Source organism: Calliphora vicina, chromosome 2 (genome assembly GCF_958450345.1).
Source record: "Calliphora vicina chromosome 2, idCalVici1.1, whole genome shotgun sequence".
Lineage (NCBI taxonomy): Eukaryota > Metazoa > Arthropoda > Insecta > Diptera > Calliphoridae > Calliphora > Calliphora vicina.
The window spans coordinates 119906590-119926953 of NC_088781.1; the positions used below are offsets into that span (position 1 = coordinate 119906590).

General features: G+C 29.6%; 1 protein-coding gene across 1 annotated transcript in view; it reads right to left on the bottom strand.

Moving 5' to 3' along the window:
* The window catches only part of Lar (tyrosine-protein phosphatase Lar), a 739256-nt gene that overhangs the window by 529245 nt on the left and 189647 nt on the right, over nt 1-20364 (bottom strand). The window contains exon 4 of the mRNA XM_065500666.1: nt 9238-9306. The gene's annotated coding sequence lies outside the window, so the exon portion shown is untranslated. The remainder of the gene's footprint in view (nt 1-9237; nt 9307-20364) is intronic.

The following is a 20364-nucleotide window of genomic DNA, read 5'->3' on the forward strand; positions in this document are numbered from 1 at the left end:
TCCACGATTGATATAAATGGACAATGGATGAGTTAAAGTACTAAAATATCAACGATTGATGTGACTGAACCAGGGAAGAGTTTATTGACCAAAATAATGATGTCAATGAACAAGCGAAGAGTTGAGCGACTAAAAGACCCATCATTGATGTGCTTGAAGAAGGGAACATATGAAGAGTTGAGAGAGTAAAATATCCCGGATTGATGTGAATGAACAAAGGGTAAGATTTGAGAGACTAAAAGATCCACGATTGAGATACTAAAATATCCAAGATTGAAGTGAATGAATGAGGGAAGAGTGGGGAGACTAAAAGATCCACGATTGATGTGAATGAAAGAGGGAAGAGTTGAGAGACTAAAAGATCCACGATTGAGATATTAAAAGATCCACGATTGAGATACTAAAATATGCACGATTGAAGTGAATGAAAGAGGGAAGAGTTGAGAGACTAAAAGATCCACGATTGAGATACTAAGAGATCCACGATTGAGATACTAAGAGATCCACGATTGAGATACTAAGAGATCCACGATTGAGATACTAAAATATGCACGATTGAAGTGAATGAAAGAGGAAGAGTAGGGAGACTAAAAGATCCACGATTGAGATACTAAAATATACACGATTGAAGTGAATGAAAGAGGACGATTGGGAAGACTAAAAGATCCACGATTGACGTGAATGAAAGAGGGAAGAGTTGAGAGACTAAAAGATCCACGACTGAGATACTAAAATATGCACGATTGAAGTGAATGAAAGGGGGAAGAGTGGGGATACTAAAAAATCCACGATTGATGTGAATGAAAGAGGTAAGAGTTGAGAGACTAAAAGATCCACGATTGATGTGATTGAAAGAAGGAATAGTTGAGGGACTAAAAGATCCACGATTGATGTGATTGAAAGAAGGAATAGTTGAGGGACTAAAAGATCCACGATTGATGTGAATGAAAGATGGAAGAGTTGAGGGATTAAAATATCTACGATTGATGTGAATGAAAGAAGGAAGAGAACAAGGAAAGAGTTGAGAGAATAAAATATCCAAAATTGATGTGAATGAACAAGGGAAGAGTTGAGAGACTAAAATACCCACGATTGATGGGAATATATAATGGAACAAGAGTTGAATGAATAAAAGATCCACGATTGATGTGAATTAATAATGAAAAAGTTGAGTGACTAAAATATCCACGATAGCTTATATTTTTTTATTTATTTAGCTTTGACAATTTAACCACTAAAAGTCTCTCACGATTGCTGTGAATAAACAAAATGTTATTAACTATTTTCACTAATTGTTTAAGTATTTAATATTGTCAGTTACTTTTAATTCAACCCTTTTATTTATTTATATTTTTAATTTAAATTTTGCCATTTTGTTGAAGGCTAATAACACAGCTGAAACCACAGAAATAGTTAATTAAACGTGATTTTAAACAGTCGCTAAAATCAGATTCAAAAAAACCAGGTGGGCATTTAAATAAATATATTTAGAAAATGATATAAGAAAATAACAAGGGTATATGTTAGGTAAGCCAAATCAAAAAATAGAGATTTGACTTCAGTTTAAAGTTTGCTGGTTCACACACGTCAAGTTTACTTGTGCAAGTTTTGAGTTTGTAGATGAGAGAGGAGAGGAGATTGGAAAGATTTTCCTATTTTTCTTTCACTCTCTTCTATAAACTCATGACTTGCGCAAGTAAACTTGACGAGTGTCAAGATTACTGTTCTCAAAAACATTTCAGAGACAAATTTTATAAATTTTTACTTTACTCTTTCGTTGCAAGCATTTACTGGGCAAGTAAATGAACAGGGCTAATATGTAAATTATAACAAAATTGAAAATTAAAAAGTCTAGAATAGCGGTAACCAAACCAATTGAATTTATTGTAATTAAAAGTGTTACAAATTGTCACTATAGACAATAGTTGCAAATAAATCACGAGTTCATTGATTTTGTTAATCAAATATTGTTTTTTTATTATTAAATTTCTAGTTTTTTATTTGAATTTCCTATAATTCACTTTGGTTATTTATATATTGCCTCTATTTTTTGGGATTTTTTCTCTTTAATGCCATATTCTATTATCTAGTTTTTTCCCACCATATAAGACTGTATAACAGCAATAGCATATATCTATGTATATTCCAATATACAATATATGTATGTATATTATTTGTATGAATATCTATTAATTTCTTTTCATTTGTGCCTTTTCGACATTTATTTATATTGTTTTTTCCAAAAATTTATTACCATTACATGCCCTACTTAACACATGTAAAAGTAAATTAGTATCAAAAGCTAACAAAATTTATGACTACAAAAAGAACACACTCTCCATCTACCGACTTTCATATACAAACAAAAATATGGCAACTAGAAAAAACAAGCAATTATTTGTATGAGTAAAGGCAAAACAAAAAAAAAAAACATATGTAATAATATGCTAAATATTGGGTTTACCAAAAAAACAAAAACTCTTTAAACTACAAAAATAAGGAGGAGGTGGTTTGAAGTTGAGCAAATAGATCGACTAAAGAAGCTCCTACATGTGTTTTAGTGATTGAACGGCAAAAGACAACCGATAGCTGAGTTTAAATAATGTCAGTTCAAATCAATCATGGATCAGTTAGTCGCTACTGATCCATGATTGATGTAACTGAAAGATGTGAGAATCGAAGGACTAAAAAGTCGATTTAAAGGCATAAAGATTAAGGATTGATGTGACTCAAGGATGTGAGATACTTGAGACTCTAAAATATTCCACGATTTTTTTCAAAATTTAAGGACCATATAATCAACAATTATTTTAGAATTTAACTACTATTGGCCTGACTGAATGATATGAGAGCTAAACTACTAAAAGATCCACCATTGATGTGAAACTTACAGGCCTGAAAGATCCATAATTATTTTAGGAATTTGATTAAAATTTTAAAGATTTGTTTAATCATTTAACTATCAAATTATCTACGAATGATTTAAGAACTTAAGGACCAAAAGATCAACGATTATTTTATAATTTAAAATATTCGCAATTGGAATGATGTAAGAGTTAAGCTACCAAAACATCCTCGACCGAAGTCAAAAGTTGAAGGACTGAAATATCCACGACTGCTTTTTTAATTTAATGACCAAAAGAGCAGGGCTTATTTAAGAATTTAATAACGAAAATATTCGCAATTCGCCTGACTGAATTCTGTGAGAAATAAACTACAATAGAAGTGAAAGTTCAAGGAATGAAAGATCCAAGATTGAAGGAAAAATTGTAGATTTGAAAGATCAACGATTGAAGGAAAAGGTGAATGACTGAAAGTTCAACAGTTGAAGTGCAAGTTGAATGACTGAAAGATCCATGATTGAAGTAAAAGTAAAGCTACTAATAGATCCATGATTGAAGTGAAAGTTGAAGAACTGAAAGTTCCACGATTGAGGTAAAAGTCCAAGTACTGAAGGACTCATGATTGAAGTGAAACTTGAAGAAATGAATGAGCAACGATGGAAGTAAAGTTGAAGAACTGAAATTTCCACGATTGAAGTGAAAGTTGAAAGACTGAAAGTTCCACGATTGAAGTAAAGTTGAAGAACTAAAAGATCCACGATTAAAGTGAAAGTTGAAAGACTGAAAGTTCCAAGATTGTGGTGAAAGTCCAAGGCCTGAAGGACCCATGATTGAAGTGAAACTTGAAGAAATGAAAGAGCAACGATTGAAGTAAAGTTGAAGAACTGAAAGATCATCGATTGAAGTGAAAGTTGAATGACTGAAATACCATCGATTGAAATGAAAGTTGAAGGACTGAAAGATCATCGAATGAAGTGAAAGTTGAAGGACTGAAAGACCAATGATTGAATTGAAATTTGAAGGACTGAAATTTCCACGATTGAAGTTAAATTTGAAGGACTGAAACACTAACGATTGAAGTGAATGTTGAATGACTGATAGATCCACGAGTGAAGTGATAGTTGAAGAAATGAAATATCAACGATTGAAGAGATATTTGAATGACTGAAGGATGCATAATTGAAGTGAAAGTTGAAGGACAGAAATATCCACGATTGAAGTGAAAGCTGAACTGAAATATCTACGATTGAAGAAATGGAAGATTAACGACTGAAGTGAAAGTTGAAGAACTAATACACGATTGAAAGTTAAAGAAATGAAAGATCCACACAATTGTTTTAAGATTTTAAGAACTCAATATCATTGTTTTAAGATTTTGACCACAACTATTTTAAGAATTTGACAACTCAAACATGATTGATGTTCAACGATTGATTGAAGATTTGAGGACAAGCAGAACCACGATTCTTTTGTAGATATAAGTACTAAAATATGCACGATTGTTTTGGGGTTCAATAGACTATAAGATCCATGGTTGACGAACGACTAAAAGATCCATGAGTAATATAAATGATCACGAGTAATGTAATTGATCAATGGAAGAGTCGAACGACTAAAAGATCCACGATTAATGGGATTGAACAGTGAATTGATTGTTGATTTATGGATTACAAGAGCCTGTTGTTGTAGCATCAACATATATATTTCAATTCAAACATTTATCCCATATTGAACTGGTTTCAATTATTTCATAATTAAATCAAGTATTCATTTGCTCAAAAACAAAATTTCTTGATATTTTCTATTGAATTTTGAGTTTTAAATTTGATTATTTTGACAATTGAATATACAATTTACGTTATTGGTTGAATTTCAAATACAAAAATTATTGAATAAATAATTTTCGTAATTGAAACACAAAAAATAACAAAAATGTGTTTTCAATTACGAAAATTATCTATTCAATAATTTTTGTATTTGAAATTCAACCAATATGGAAAATTGTATATTCAATTGTCAAAATAATCAAATTCAATAGAAAATATCAAGAAATTTTGTTTTTGAGCAAATGAATACTTGATTTAATTATGAAATAATTGAAACCAGTTCAATATGTGACAAATATTTGAATTGAAACGGTTTAAGATATAGTGTTTTCTGTGGAGTTAACCAACTAATAGAACCACAATTGATGTTACTAAAGAATGAAAGAGTTGAACAATTATAAACATTTTAGGTTTTTTACGAATACCTAATTTATTTTAACTATTGCTACTTAGCTAAATATTTATTACTTTTCATATGACAAACTTATAATACCCCTTAAAGTCTGGGTAGTTCAGGATATGTAAAAAACTTTTGTTTTATAATATTTACACCTAAAATACATGCAGATAAATTGTAATATAAGAAATAAATACAAAAAAACATATAAAAATATAAACAAATCATATTCATATGTAAAAAAAAATACAAACATATATAAATATGTATGTATTTATGTCTATTTATGTTTATAAGAAATATTGTATGAAAAAAAAAATAACAAAAACAAAAGATATTTGTATAGATGTTTTTAGAATAAAAACAACATGTTGTGTTTATATTATGAAAAGCACCTGTTCAGTATGCTACAAATAATATTTAACAAAAAAAATAATAATAAACATACTCAATCTCTCTCTCTCATACAGCTATACACATACGTTGTTCTGAAAAATAGAGAAGATAAACCACGGTAACAGAATATATAGAAATATGTATTTACCCTGCTATCCAGAGAACTAGTTCAGCGTTTAGGAATGTATTGAGCACTTGAAATATTCACTAGTTACCAACTAATCTACTTGTAGACTGGCAAATTTAACCATAAGAGGGATTAATTGATTACAGAAGTAACTAGTAACAATGATTATAGTAATTTATAATACAGTACGATTTAAAATTTAACGACGAAAATATTCACGAATGGCTTGCCTGAATTATATGAGATTTAAACTACTAAAAGATCCACAATTGAAGTGAAAGTTGAAGAAATACAAGATCCAATACAAATATCCGCGATTGAAATGAACGTTGATGAAATGCATGATCCACGATTTATTTAACAACTCGACAACTCAAATATCAACAATTGAAGGGAAAGATTAACGATTGAAGTGAAAGTTGAAGGACTGAAAGATACACGATTGAAGAGAAAGTTGGAGACTGAAAGATTCACGATTGAAGTGAAAGTTGAAGAAATGAAATATTACCGATTGATGTGAAAGTTGAAGGACTGAAAGATCCACGATTGAAGAGAAAGTTGAAGGACTGAAAGATCCACGATTGATGTGAAAGTTGAAGGACTGAAAGATCCACGACTGAAGTGAAAGTTGAAGGACTGAACGATCCGCGATTGAAGTGAAAGTTGAAGGACTGAAAGATCCATGATTGAAGTGAAAGTTGAAGGACTGAAAGAAACACGATTGAAGTGAAAGTTGGAGGACTGAAAGATCCACGATTGAAGTGAAAGTTGAGGACTGAAAAGTCCACGATTGAAGTGAAAGTTGGAGGACTGAAAGATCCACGATTGAAGTGAAAGTTGAGGACTGAAAAATCCACGATTGAAGTGAAAGTTGGAGGACTGAAAGATCCATGATTGAAAGGAAAGTTGAAGGACTGAATGATCAACGATTGATGTGAAAGTTGAAGGACTGAAAGATACACGTTTGAAGAGAAAGTTGAAGGACTGAAAGATCCACGATTGAAGTGAAAGTTGAGGACTGAAAAATCCACGATTGAAGTGAAAGTTGGAGGACTGAAAGATCCATGATTGAAAGGAAAGTTGAAGGACTGAATGATCAACGATTGATGTGAAAGTTGGAGGACTGAAAGATCCACGATTGAAGTGAAAGTTGAAGGACTGAAAGATCAACGATTGAAAGGAAAGTTGAAGGACGAAAAGATCCACGATTGAATGGAAAGTTGAAGGACTGAAAGATCCACAATTGATGTGAAAGTTGAAGAACTGAAAGATCCACGATTGAAAGGAAAGTTGAAGGACTGAAAGATCCACGATTGAAGTGAAAGGTGAAGGACTGAAACCACGATTTAAGTGAAAGTTAAAGTTAAAGGACTGAAAGATCCACGATTGAAAGGAAAGTTGAAGGACTAAAAGATCCACGATTGAAAGGAAAGTTGAAGGACTGAAAGATTAACGATTGAAGTGAAAGTTGAAGGACTGAAAGATACACGTTTGAAGAGAAAGTTGAAGGACTGAAAGATCCAGGATTTATGTTAAAGTTGAAGGATTGAAAGATCCACGATTGAAAGGAAAGTTGAAGGACTGAAGATCAACGATTGAAAGGAAAGTTGAAGGACTGAAAGATTAATGATTGATGTGAAAGTTGAAGGACTGAAAGATGCATTATTGAAGTGAAAGTTGAAGGACTGAAAGATCCACGATTAAAAGGAAAGTTGTAGGACTGAAAGATTCACGACTGAAGTGAAAATTAAAGGACAGATAGATCCACGATTGAAGTGAAAATTAAAGAAATGAAAGATCCAGGATTGTTTTTAGAATTTGACAACTCAAATATCCACGATTGAATAGAAAGTTGAAGAAGTGATTGATCGACGATTGTTCTAAGAATTTTACAACTCAAATAATTTATAAAACACAACGATTCAAGATCTCTCTCTATGATCGCGTATATATGATATTATATTCCTCTAAAACCTGCCGGGTAACCAAAATATATAAAGACCAACAGCATGAGTTTTTCATTTCGTGTGTAGTATTTGTGCATAAATTTATGCTTGTATCTGTAAGAATAATGTTAATTTACCTAAGAAACACTGCAAAACTTTTATATCCTGTAAAAGTTGGCATACAAATTTTCGTAAGAAATGAAACAACAACAAGAAATATTCAAATCAAAATAAACAAATAGCTAAAAATTGTTTCTTGGTCTTACGGTTACATTGCAATATTTCAAAAATTCTGGCATAAAGCAAAACTTATGCAAAAAAAAAACAAAAAAACAATATAAGCTTCTGTAAAGGAGTATGTGTAACAAACTGCTGGCAAGATTACCTTTTCTGGTTTTTCATAAGGACCTTCAAGAGCCAACTGAAGAAAAAAAGTGACTGCAAGACTGGCAAGATTATGTCTGTTTTATTAGTCAAAACACATAGAAAATGCATAAAAATTAAAAAAAGAAAAACTATAAACAAATATGAAAAAGTTTGTAAAAAAAAAAAGCTGGAGTGGAATAAAGTAATATTTAATCTTTATAAATCAGTAATAAATACTTTTAGACAAAGGTAATGTTGGCATACATTTTGAGAAGGATTTTGTAGGAATTTTTTAAGATTCAAAATCTTGAATTTTCGAAATTTTATGAGAAACAATTTTAAAAATAAACAAATATTTAAGCCTTCGCTGATGCTTAATATATATGCTAAAGCTTTCAATTACATTCACTATGACATCAAATAGATTTCAGTTTAAACTTTACTACTAAATTAATTAATTATTCCCTAATATTTAAACAATATTAAATATCAGTCATCGTTACAATTTTCATTTAACATTGTACTTCAACTAAATATTAAACTGCTAACTGACTGACTGACGTTTACCTTGTAAATTGTAGGTATTCAATATTATTTGTTTTAAACTGCATTATGTTGGTATTATTTTTCAAGTTGAAAAATAATAAAACTAGCACTAACACTAGCTATACAATACAATAGTTTTTCATATAAATATACTTAATTAAAAAACTTTTATGTGATTTTTTTGTTGTTCTATACAAAGTAATATTCAGGTACCTAGTACATTTGATTGCTGCAGCAATAGAAATAACATATAAAATAAAATATAAAAAAAACTATAGCTGAAAGTTTTATTTTATAGCTAAAGCAAAAGTAATAGAGTTTCCTGTTAAACTCCTACTCCTGCTACATGTTGAGAGTACTACAACTATTAAAAACTACGATAACAGAAAATAAAAGTAGAGCTGGAAAAAATAACACAACTGTGGCTTCCAAATGAAAGTTAACGTACAAGACTATTGTAGGTTTTCACTAAAATAAAAATAAACCAAAAAAAGAAATACAAGAGAAAATCAAATTAAATATTAGAATTTCTACAAAAAACAAATCTAAAGACTTAACTTCACTTTAGCCTGCAATATAAAGTAGTTAATTATTTATCATAAAGATTTGTATTTCACTGGATATAATTTGTTTAATCAATATTTTTTTAAGCAAACACTTGATTTTTATCAATACCTTTTTTGTAATACCTTTTTAATAAAAATATCTTAAATATTTCATTTCTTTTATTTTCAGAAAACCTTTAGGAAGAATGCTTTGGCAATAATATTTTACAACTTTGAATACTTACACATTTTGTCAGTCAAGTTACATCGATGGCATGTTACATCAATGGAAAACTTTTAAGGAATACAAACATCTGTAATGAGAAAAATAAGACGAAACAATTAAAAAACTAATTACAAATAATAAAATATTAAAGGAAACATTATAAATATTTATTTAAATAAAGTCATTTAAACCAATTTAAGAATCCGATATTTTCATTTAATTTAAATATTATAAGAAAGAGTTAATGGGCTAAAACATTGACTTTCCACTAATTTCGTAGCAGAAAAAAGACAAAAGTTGCTGGCACAGTTCCTGTCTTTGCAAGATTATATCCAACATAGTCAGTATTAAGAACTCTCCAAAAAATCCTGTATGAATCTGATGAATAACCTTTTTAATCATGTAGGAATATATTCAAGCACTCCAGCCAATGACTTACTCTGAATCTGAATAAGATTACGTCTTCTTTAAGAAGACTACGCTTTCTGTTAAAGACTATGTCTTATGTTAAAGACTACGTCTTATGTTAAAGACTACGTTTTATGTTAAAGACTACGTCTTATGTTAAAGACTACGTCTTATGTTAAAGACTACGTCTTCTACGTCTTTTGTTAAAGACTACGTCTTCTGTTTTTAAAAGACTACGTCTTCTATTAAAAACTACGTTTTCTGTTAAAGACTACGTCTTCTGTTTATAATACACCCGTTAACAGTTTAAAATAAGAAGTATTTCTCGCTTAAATTTGGTTTATAAAAGACCCACATTAAAAGTTCCACGTTATCATTTTAAAAGAAACTGTATTTCTAGCTTAAATTTTAACAGTTTAATAGAAGGCGTATTCCTCGCTTAAATTTTCTTTATAACAGACCCACGTTAACAGTTTAATAGAAGGCGTATTTCTCGCTTAAATTTTCTTTATAACAGACCCACGGCGTATTTCTCGCTTAAATTTTCTTTATAACAGACCCACGTTAACAGTTTAATAGAAGGCGCATTTCTCGCTTAAATTTTCTTTATAACAGACCCACGTTAACAGTTTAATAGAAGGCGTATTTCTCGCTTAAATTTTCTTTATAACAGACCCACGTTAACAGTTTAATAAAAGGCGTATTTCTCGCTTAAATTTTCTTTATAACAGACCCACGTTAACAGTTTAATAGAAGGCGTATTTCTCGCTTAAATTTTCTTTATAACAGACCCACGTTAACAGTTTAATAAAAGGCGTATTTCTCGCTTAAATTTTCTTTATAACAGACCCACATTAACAGTTTAATAAAAGGCGTATTTCTCGCTTAAATTTTCTTTATAAAAGACCCACGTTAAAGGAGCCTTATTTCTCGCTTAAATTTACTTTATAACAGACCCACGTTTACAGTTTAAAAGAAGGCATATTTTTCGCTTAAATTTACTTTATAACAGACCCACGTTTACAGTTTAAAAGAAGGCTTACTTTTCGCTTAAATTTACTTTATAACAGACCCACGTTTACAGTTTAAAAGATGGCATATTTTTCGCTTAAATTTGGTTTATAAAAGACCCATGTTAAGAGTTTAAAGGAAACCTTATTTCTCGCTTAAATTTAGTTTATAAAAGATCCACGTTAACAGTTTAAAAGAAGGCATATTTTTCGCTTAAATTTGGTTTATAAATGACCCACGTTAAGAGTCTAAAGGAAACCTTATTTCTCGCTTAAATTTGGTTTATAAAAGATCCACGTTAACAGTTTAAAGGAAGCCTTATTTCTCGCTTAAAATTGGTTTATGAAAGACCCACATTAACAGTTTAAAGGAAGCCTTATTTCTCGTTTAAATTTGATTTATAAAAGACCCACGTTAACAGTTTAAAAGAAGCCGTATTTCCAGTTTAAATTTTGTTTATAAAAGACCCATGTTAACAGTTTAAAGGAAGCCTTATTTCTCGCTTAAAATTGGTTTATAAAAGACCCATGTTAACAGTTTAAAGGAAGCCTTATTTCTCGCTTAAATTTGGTTTATAAAAGACCCACGTTAAGAGTTTAAAGGAAGACTTATTTCTCGCTTAAATTTGGTTTATAAAAGACCCAAGTTAACAGTTTAAAGGAAACCTTATTTCTCGCTTAAATTTGGTTTATAAAAGACCCACGTTAACAGTTTAAAAGAAGCCGTATTTCCAGTTTAAATTTTGTTTATAAGAGAACACCATTATTAGTTAAAAAGAATCCGGATTTCTCGCTTAAATTTTCTTTATAAAACAACCAGTCTACAAATTTAAACTCTTGCAGCGCTACAGTAAACCCAAAGTTGCCTTTGGTTGTAATGACTGTCTATTTTTCTTATAGTTTTATTTACTTCCTTTTAATTTAAAATATTTTCCCAATAACAAGACATATGTTTGCTCATATTTAAGCTCATGGCTGTTAACTGCTTAAACCAAAAACTGCTTGCATAATATAGTCTGGCGATCAATTCTGCTTGCTAATGAAATGACTTTTTATCAGGAAACGCTTTTAATAAGTGCTGCCAAAATGTCTTTTTGTCTGTAATTGTTGTTGTTGTTTTTTTTTTAAGTTTTCCCACTGACGTATGTAATTAAATGCAGCTGTTTAAATATTTAACCATATTTTCTGTTTATTGCCAGAGACTTTTGTTCTTAACTTTGTTTTTTCTGTTTATTGTGACCAATGGCATTTTATGCATTTAAAACCTATGAACAAAAAAGAGATACAATATATAAATTTTTAAGTCTTAAAATTCATTTAATGCTCTTAATTTTTATGAACCCATTTAACATGAGATGTGAAACATATCCTTCTTTTGTTTTCTTATTGATGCAATTTCCACACAAAAAAATGCAAACAAAAAAATATTGATGCGAGTACTATAACTGTGTAGTGTATGGAAAAAAATATGGAAATATTTTAATTTGGTATATCAGTGTTCAGAGACAGTGAAGAACGAAAACTGAAACGAATTTTGAATAAATAACACGCCAATCATTGATCTTTGCCTGTGTGATTTTTACTCACACTCTATCGGCATTTGGGCAGACTCTTCTCTCAGTGATTTTTCGGTTGTTTACCAATATTTACTCTTCAATGTTAAGCTATGTAAGTGATAATAAGCCAGGCGTTTCACCAGCCAATCTTTTACCTTTATCCCGTCAGTTAGTTTGAATTTGATCTGATAGTGATCTTCTGAGGCCTCCTTAAACTGAAAGTTTGCTTACTGGTCTAAATGTTCATTCAGAGGGATCATTTGTGGATCCGAAGTAGACCCTAAACACTCTTAACGGCATTTTTTTAACTTTTGCCCCTAACTGTATGCTTTATACATTTTCAGCCGTGTATGCCTTGCATACATTTCATTATTCCATATTAATATAGTTATAGTATGTAAATAATCATAAAATGTCCCTTTTTTATTATTTAACTTCAATACAACAAACCATAGGATATTAATACATTTATTTATACTTTTTTCTCAGTTTTGGGGTGAAAAAACAATCCAGCATACTCTTAAATAAACAATATGCATATGACCATGTCAGTTTATAATAAAAAATTTCGCATGCCTGTAATACATACACTCAGTCGTATTTTAAAAGTTGATATTTTTTGTTTTTTTTTTATATTGTTTTACATATAAATAAGGTCAACAAAAGATATCGTATTCATATTTATTATTATTTTTTAACATTTTTTATATGTATTTTCATTTCTTTATTTATTTTGTCATAAGAGTATGTAAAATTTTTATAAGAAATATAAATCAACTTTAATCAAGTCAAAAATATAAAACAGATGGGCTTAAATAAAAATGCTTTTAATGGTGTTATTAACGGCAAAATATGAGTGGAAGAGACTGGCTGTATTAAAGTCATTTAAGGTGGCTTAGAGAAGCTGTACTTTCACCTATAAATACGAGCATTTTATTAACTTTGAAAGTGCTTGATAAGTCTAATAAATATAAAGCCATTTTTTAAAGCCAGAAGTTGTTGAATTAATTATATTAGTTATTGTTCAATTCTAGTTCAGTTCAATTTCAGGTTCTACTTATTTCAGATTTTAGTCCGAATTCGGGTTTACATTCTTATTCTGATTATAGGTTAGGGCTTTTAAAAACAAAATTTAAGGGGGAAATACGGCTTCGATTAAACTGTCAACGTGGGTATTTTGTAAACAAACTTTAAGCTAGAAATAAAAACTGCAAGTAGTCTTTAGCAAATACGTGGTATTTAACAGCATACCTAGACTTTAGCAGAAGACGTAGTCATTAACAGAAGACGAAGTCATTAACAGAAGATGTAGTCTTTAACAGAAGACTTAGTCTTTAACAGAATATGTAGTCTTTAACAGAATATGTAGTCTTTAATGGAAGACGTAGTCTATAAAAGAAGATTTAGTTCTAATAGAATACGTAGCCTATAAAATAAGATGTAGCTTTTAACAGAAGACGTAGCGTTTAACAGACTAGTAGTACTTAAATGAAGACGTAATCTTTAAAAGACGACGTTGTATTTAAAAGAAGACGTAGTCCTAAACAGAGGGCATATTCCCTAAAAGAAGGCGTATTCCTTAAAAGAATACGTCGATTTTAAAAGAAAACGTAGCCACTAAAAGAAGAGCTTACTTTAAAAGAATACGTAGTCTTTAAAAGAATGTGTAGTCTTTAACAGAAGACGTAGTCATAAAAAGATACGTAGTTATTAACAGAAGACGTAGTCTTTAACTGAAGACCTAGTAATTAGCAGAAGACCTAGTAATTAACAGAAGACACAGTCTCTAACAGAAGACATAGTATTTTAATCATTTAGCGTAGATCTTTTATAAAGAAACTTTTAGCTAGAAATCCTGATTATTTTAAACCGAAAACGTAGGACTTTTATAAAGAAAATTTTATTTGGAAATCCTGCTTATTTTAAACCGAAAACATGGGTATTTTATAAAGAAAGTTTTAGCTAGAAAACCTGCTTATTTTAAACCGAAAACGTGGGTCTTTTATAAAGACAATTTTAGCTAGAAATCCAGTTTCTTTCAGTCATTTAAAGGGGGTCTTTTATAAAGAAATTTTAAGCCAAAAACACTGCATCTCTGAAACCGACAATGTGGGTCTTTTATAAAGATAATTTTAGCTAGAAATCCTGATTACTTTAAACCAAAAACGTGGGTCTTTTATAAAGAAAATTTTAGCTAGAAATCCTGATTACTTTAAACCAAAAACGTGGGTCTTTTATAAAGAAAATTTTAGCTAGAAATCCTGATTACTTTAAACCAAAAACGTGGGTCTTTTATAAAGAAAATTTTAGCTAGAAATCCTGATTACTTTAAACGAAAAACGTGGGTCTCTTATAAAGAAAATTTTAGCTAGAAATCCTGATTACTTTAAACGAAAAACGTGGGTCTTTTATAAAGAAAATTTTAGCTAGAAATCCTGATTACTTTAAACCAAAAACGTGGGTCTTTTAAAAAGAAAATTTTAGCTAGAAATCCTGATTACTTTAAAACGAAAATGTGGGTCTTTTATAAAGAAAATTTTAGCTAGAAATCCTGAGTACTTTAAACCTAAAACGTGGGTCTTTTATAAAGAACATTTTAGCTAGAAATCCTGATTACTTTAAACGAAAACGTGGGTCTTTTATAAAGAAAATTTTAGCTAGAAATCCTGATTACTTTAAACCAAAAACGTGTGTCTTTTATAAAGAAAATTTTAGCTAGAAATCCTGATTACTTTAAACCAAAAACGTGTGTCTTTTATAAAGAAAATTTTAGCTAGAAATCCTGATTACTTTAAACCAAAAACGTGTGTCTTTTATAAAGAAAATTTTAGCTAGAAATCCAGTTTCTTTCAGTCATTTAAAGGGGGTCTTTTATAAAGAAAATTTTAGCTAGAAATCCAGTTTCTTTCAGTCATTTAAAGGTGGTCTTTTATAAATAAATTTTAAGCCAAAAACACTGCATCTCTGAAACCGACAATGTGTGTCTTTTATAAAGAAAATTTTAGCAAGAAATCCTGATTACTTTAAACCATAAACGTGGGTCTTTTATAAAGAAAATTTTAGCTAGAAATCCTGAGTACTTTAAACCAAAAACGTGGGTCTTTTATAAAGAAAATTTTAGCTAGAAATCCTGATTACTTTAAACCAAAAACGTGGGTCTTTTATAAAGAAAATTTTAGCTAGAAATCCTGATTACTTTAAACGAAAAACGTGGGTCTTTTATAAAGAAAATTTTAGCTAGAAATCCAGTTTCTTTCAGTCATTTAAAGGGGGTCTTTTATAAAGAAATTTTAAGCCAAAAACCCTGCATCTCTGAAACCGACAATGTGTGTCTTTTATAAAGAAAATTTTAGCTAGAAATCCTGCTTCTTTTAATCATTTAACGTGGGTCTTTTATAATGAAAATTTTAGCTAGAAATCCTGCTTATTTTAAACCGAAAACTTTTGTCTTTTATAAAGAAAATTTTAGCTAAAAATCCTGCTTATCTTAAACAGAAAATGTAGGTATTTTATAATGAAAATTTTAGATAGAAATCCTGCTTATCGTAAATCGAAAATGTGGGTCTATTATAAAGAAAATTTTGGCTAGAAATCCTGCTTCATTTAATCATTGATATAAGATTTTTTCTTATTTGTTAGAAAACCTGGTTTTCTTTGGTAGAAGACTTAGTCTTCTTTGGTAGAAGACTCAGTCTTCTTTGGTAGAAGACTTAGTCTTCTTTTATAGAAGGCTTAGTCTTCTTTTATTGAAGACTTAGTCTGCTTTTATAGAAGACTTAGACTTATTTTATAGAAGATTTAGTCGATTTTGATAGAAGACTTTGTCTTCTTTGATAAAAGACTTAGTCTTTTTTTATAGAAGACTTAGTTTTCTTTGGTAGAAGAATTTTTAGAATTTAAAGTATTGAACTCACATTGATTGCAATTTACTGTAGAATTTTAAACATTTTCAAATACTTTAAAACCTCAAAAAATTCAAATGAAAATCAAAATTTAACTAAAGAACACAAAGTCATCTGACGAAATCAAAAATCTAGTAGCAGCAGCAGCATCAAGTCATGCATGATTTACTATTTATTTCCACATTAAACGTAAGCAAAGCAATACCGTCGTAATATTCTCATACACAACTTATTAAAAACCAACAACAAAAACATCATCAACATTGTTGTTAAATATCCTTTGTATATTTATGTAAACAAAACATGTTACTTGTTTCTCATTATGAGTTTTTGAATACAAACCTTCAACTCAACTCAAAAACTCAGCAAAAAAAAATACCGAAATAAGAAAATCCTGATAATTTTCTTTACATGTAACATTACACCAACAAAATTTAAAAAAAAAACACACAAAATGTTGAATGATGTTCAGAAACCAAAAAACAAAAACTTGATGATGGCAAAAGAAACTGAATATACCAAAATACAAATTTAACATGAATGACAAGAACCAAACTAAAGCAAAAAAAAAAAAAAAGTATAAAAGAAATTCTAAACATAACAAAACTACGTGCTGCAATGATAACAACACGTGACACTATAAACACACTATTTCCAAAACATGTTAGAAAAGCTACTCCTGCTACTAACTCCCAGGCTTCCTTTTTAGCCTCCTTATAACAACTACTGCTGCTACAGCTAAACCTAACAAGGACACAAAAAATGCGAAACATTTCAACAAAAAAATGCTCAAAAGAAATGGTTGCAAGAAAAAAATACAACAACAAATTTAACCGCGTAAATACACTTTAACGAAACAGGCTTAAAAACCTTGATTTCTTTTATTTTTTTTTTTTACTCAAACAAAAAACCCACAAAATCCCAAGAATCATAACCATCAGCCCCCAACTTCCATCCGCACCATCAAACTGGGTACGTCATGTTGTGGTGTTGGTTGCTGATGTTAATATTTTTTTTGTTTTTTATGAAAGAGCCAAAAACAAAAAATCTTCATTTGAAACCATTGCTTCATACTGTTTTTGGTGGGTACTTTTTATATGGATTTTGTCAAAAGACTTAAGCGTAAAATAATCCACGCGTGCACACATCGGTACAAGGTATCATCAACGCTGCATAAAAAATTAAAAGCGACAAAAAAACAATAGCAAACTGTATGAAAATATTATAGACATAGTTACGTTAGGGAACAACTAAAGAAAAAATATGTAACCAGGACTATACAGAACCAGGATATCGCAGTTCTTAGTATAGGATGTAGTATTTTTAAGATTGGTTAAGCAAGACGTAGTCATTTAAACAAGACATAGTATTTAAAACAAGACGAAGTCTTTTAAACAAAACGTAGCCTTCTAGAAATCCAGCTTCTTTTAACTTGAAATCCTGCTTCTTTCGTAAAGAAAATTTTAGCTAGAAATCCAGCTTATTTTAACTCGAAAACGTGGGTCTTTTAGAAAGAAAATTTTAAGCTAGAAATCCTGCTTCTTTTATAAAAAAATTTTAGCTAGAAATCCTGCTTTTTTTATCGGAAAATGTGGGACTTTTATAAAGAAAATTTTAAGCTAGAAATCCAGCTTCTTTTAATCATTTAACGTGGGTCTTTTATAAAGAAAATTTTAAGCTATAAATCCAGCTTCTTTTTATCGGAAAACGTAAATCTTTTATAAAGAAAATTTTAGCTAGAAATCCTGCTTCTTTTAACTTGAAAACGTGTGTCTTTTATAAATAAAATTTTATATAGAAATCCTGCTTCATTTAAACCGAAAACAAGAGCCTTCTATAAAGAAAACTTTATCTAGGAAACCTGCTTGTTTTAATCATTTAACGTGGGTCTTTTATAAAGAATATTGTATCTAGAAATCCTGCTTCTTTTAACTTTAAAACGTGGGTTTTTTATAAAGAAAATTTTAGCTAGAAATCCTGCTTCTTTTCATCGGAAAACGTGGGTCTTTTACAAAAAAAAATTTTAGCTAAAAAATCCTGCTTCTTTTAATCATTTTACGTGGGTCTTTTATAAAGAAAATGTTAGCTAGAAATCCCGCTTCTTTTAGTCATTTAACGTGGGTCTTTTATAAAGAAAATTTTAGCTAGAAATCCTACTTCTTCTAACTTGAAAATGTGAGTCTTTTATAAAGAAAATTTTAGATAGAAATCCTGCTTCTTTTATAAAGAAAATTTTAGCTAGAAATCGTGCTTCTTTTAACTTGAAAACGTGGGTCTTTTATAAAGAAAATTTTAGCTAGAAATCCTGCTTCTTTTGACATGAAAACGTGGGTCTTTTATAAAGAAAATTTAGAAATACCGCTTCTTTTAACTTGAAAACGTGGGTGTTTTGTAAGAAAAATTTTAGCTAGAAGTCCTGCTTCTTTTATAAAGAAAATTTTTGCTAGAAATCCTGCTTCTTTTGACATGAAAACGTGGGTCTTTTATAAAGAAAATTTAGAAATACCGCTTCTTTTAACTTGAAAACGTGGGTCTTTTATTAAGAAAATTTTAGCTAGAAATCCTTCTTCTTATAACTTGAAAACGTGGGTCTTTTATAAAGAACATTTTAGCTAGAAATCCTGCTTCTTCTATAAAGAAAATTTTAAGCTAGAAATTCAGCTTCTTTTAACTTGAAAACGTGGGTATTTTATAAAGAAAATTTTAGCTAGAAATCCTGCTTCTTCTATAAAGAAAATTTTAAGCTAGAAATCCAGCTTCTTTTAACTTGAAAACGTGGGTATTTTATAAAGAAAATTTTAGCTAGAAATCCTGTTTCATTTAACTTGAAAACGTGGGTCTTTTATAAAGAAAATTTCAGCTAGAAATCCTGCTTCTTTTAACTTCAAAACATGGATATTTTATAAAGAAAATTTTAAGCAAGAAATCCAGCTTCTTTTTATCGGAAAACGTGGGTATTTTATAAAGAAAATTTTAGCTAGAAATCCTGCTTCTTTTTATCGGAAAACGTGGGTATTTTATAAAGAACATTTTAGCTAGCAATCCTGCTACTTTTTATCGGAAAACGTCTTTAATAAAAAAAATTTTAGCTAGAAATCCTGCTTCTTTTTATCGGAAAACGTGGGACTTTTATAAAGAAAATTTTAGTTGGAAATCCTGCTTCTTTTTATCGGAAAACGTGGGTCTTTTATATAGAAAATTTTAGCTAGAAATCCTGCTTCTTTTAACTTGAAAACGTAAGTATTTTATAAAGAAAATTTTAAGATAGAAGTCCTGCTTTTTTTAACTTGAAAAAGTAAGTCTTTTATAAAAAAAGACCCACGAAATCCTGCTTCTTTTAACTTAAAAACTTTGGTCTTTTATAAAGAAAATTTTCCCCTAGAAATCCTGCTTCTTTTATAAAGAAAATTTAAGCTAGAAATTGTGCTTGTTTTATCTTGAAAACCTTGGTTTTTTATAAAGAAAATTTTACCTAGAAATCCTGCTTCTTTTATAAAGAAAATTTTAGCTAGAAATCCTGCATCTTTTAACTTTAAAACGTGGGTCTTTTATAAAGAAAATTTTAGCTAGAAATCCAGCTTCTTTTAACTTGAAAACGTGGGTATTTTATAAAGAAAATTTTAACTATAAATCCGGCTTCTTTTACCTTGAAAACGTGGGTATTTTATAAAGAAAATTTTAGCTAGAAATCCTGCTTCTTTTAACTTGAAAACGTGGGTATTTTATAAAGAAAATTTTAGCTAGAAATCCTGCTTCTTTTAATCATTTAACGTGGGTCTTTTATAAATAAAATTTTAGCTAGAAATCCTGCTTCTTTTAACTTGAAAACGTGGGTATTTTATAAAGAAAATTTTAGCTAGAAATCCTGCTTCTTTTAATCATTTAACGTGGGTCTTTAATAAAGAAAATTTTAGCCAGAAATCCTGCTTCTTTTAACTTAAAAACGTGGGTCTTTTATAAAGAAAATTTTAGCTAGAAATCCTGCTTCTTTTAATCATATAACGTGGGTCTTTTATAAAGAAAATTTTAGCCAGAAATCCTGCTTCTTTTAATCATTTAACGTGAGTCTTTTATAAAGAAAATTTTAGCTAGAAATCCTGCTTCTTTTAACTTGAAAACCTTGGTCTTTTATAATGAAAATTTTAGCCAGAAATCCTGCTTCTTTTAATCATTTAACGTGAGTCTTTTATAAAGAAAATTTAAGCTAGAAATCCTGCTTATTTTAACTTAAAAACCTTGGTCTTTTATAATGAAAATTTTAGCTAGAAAA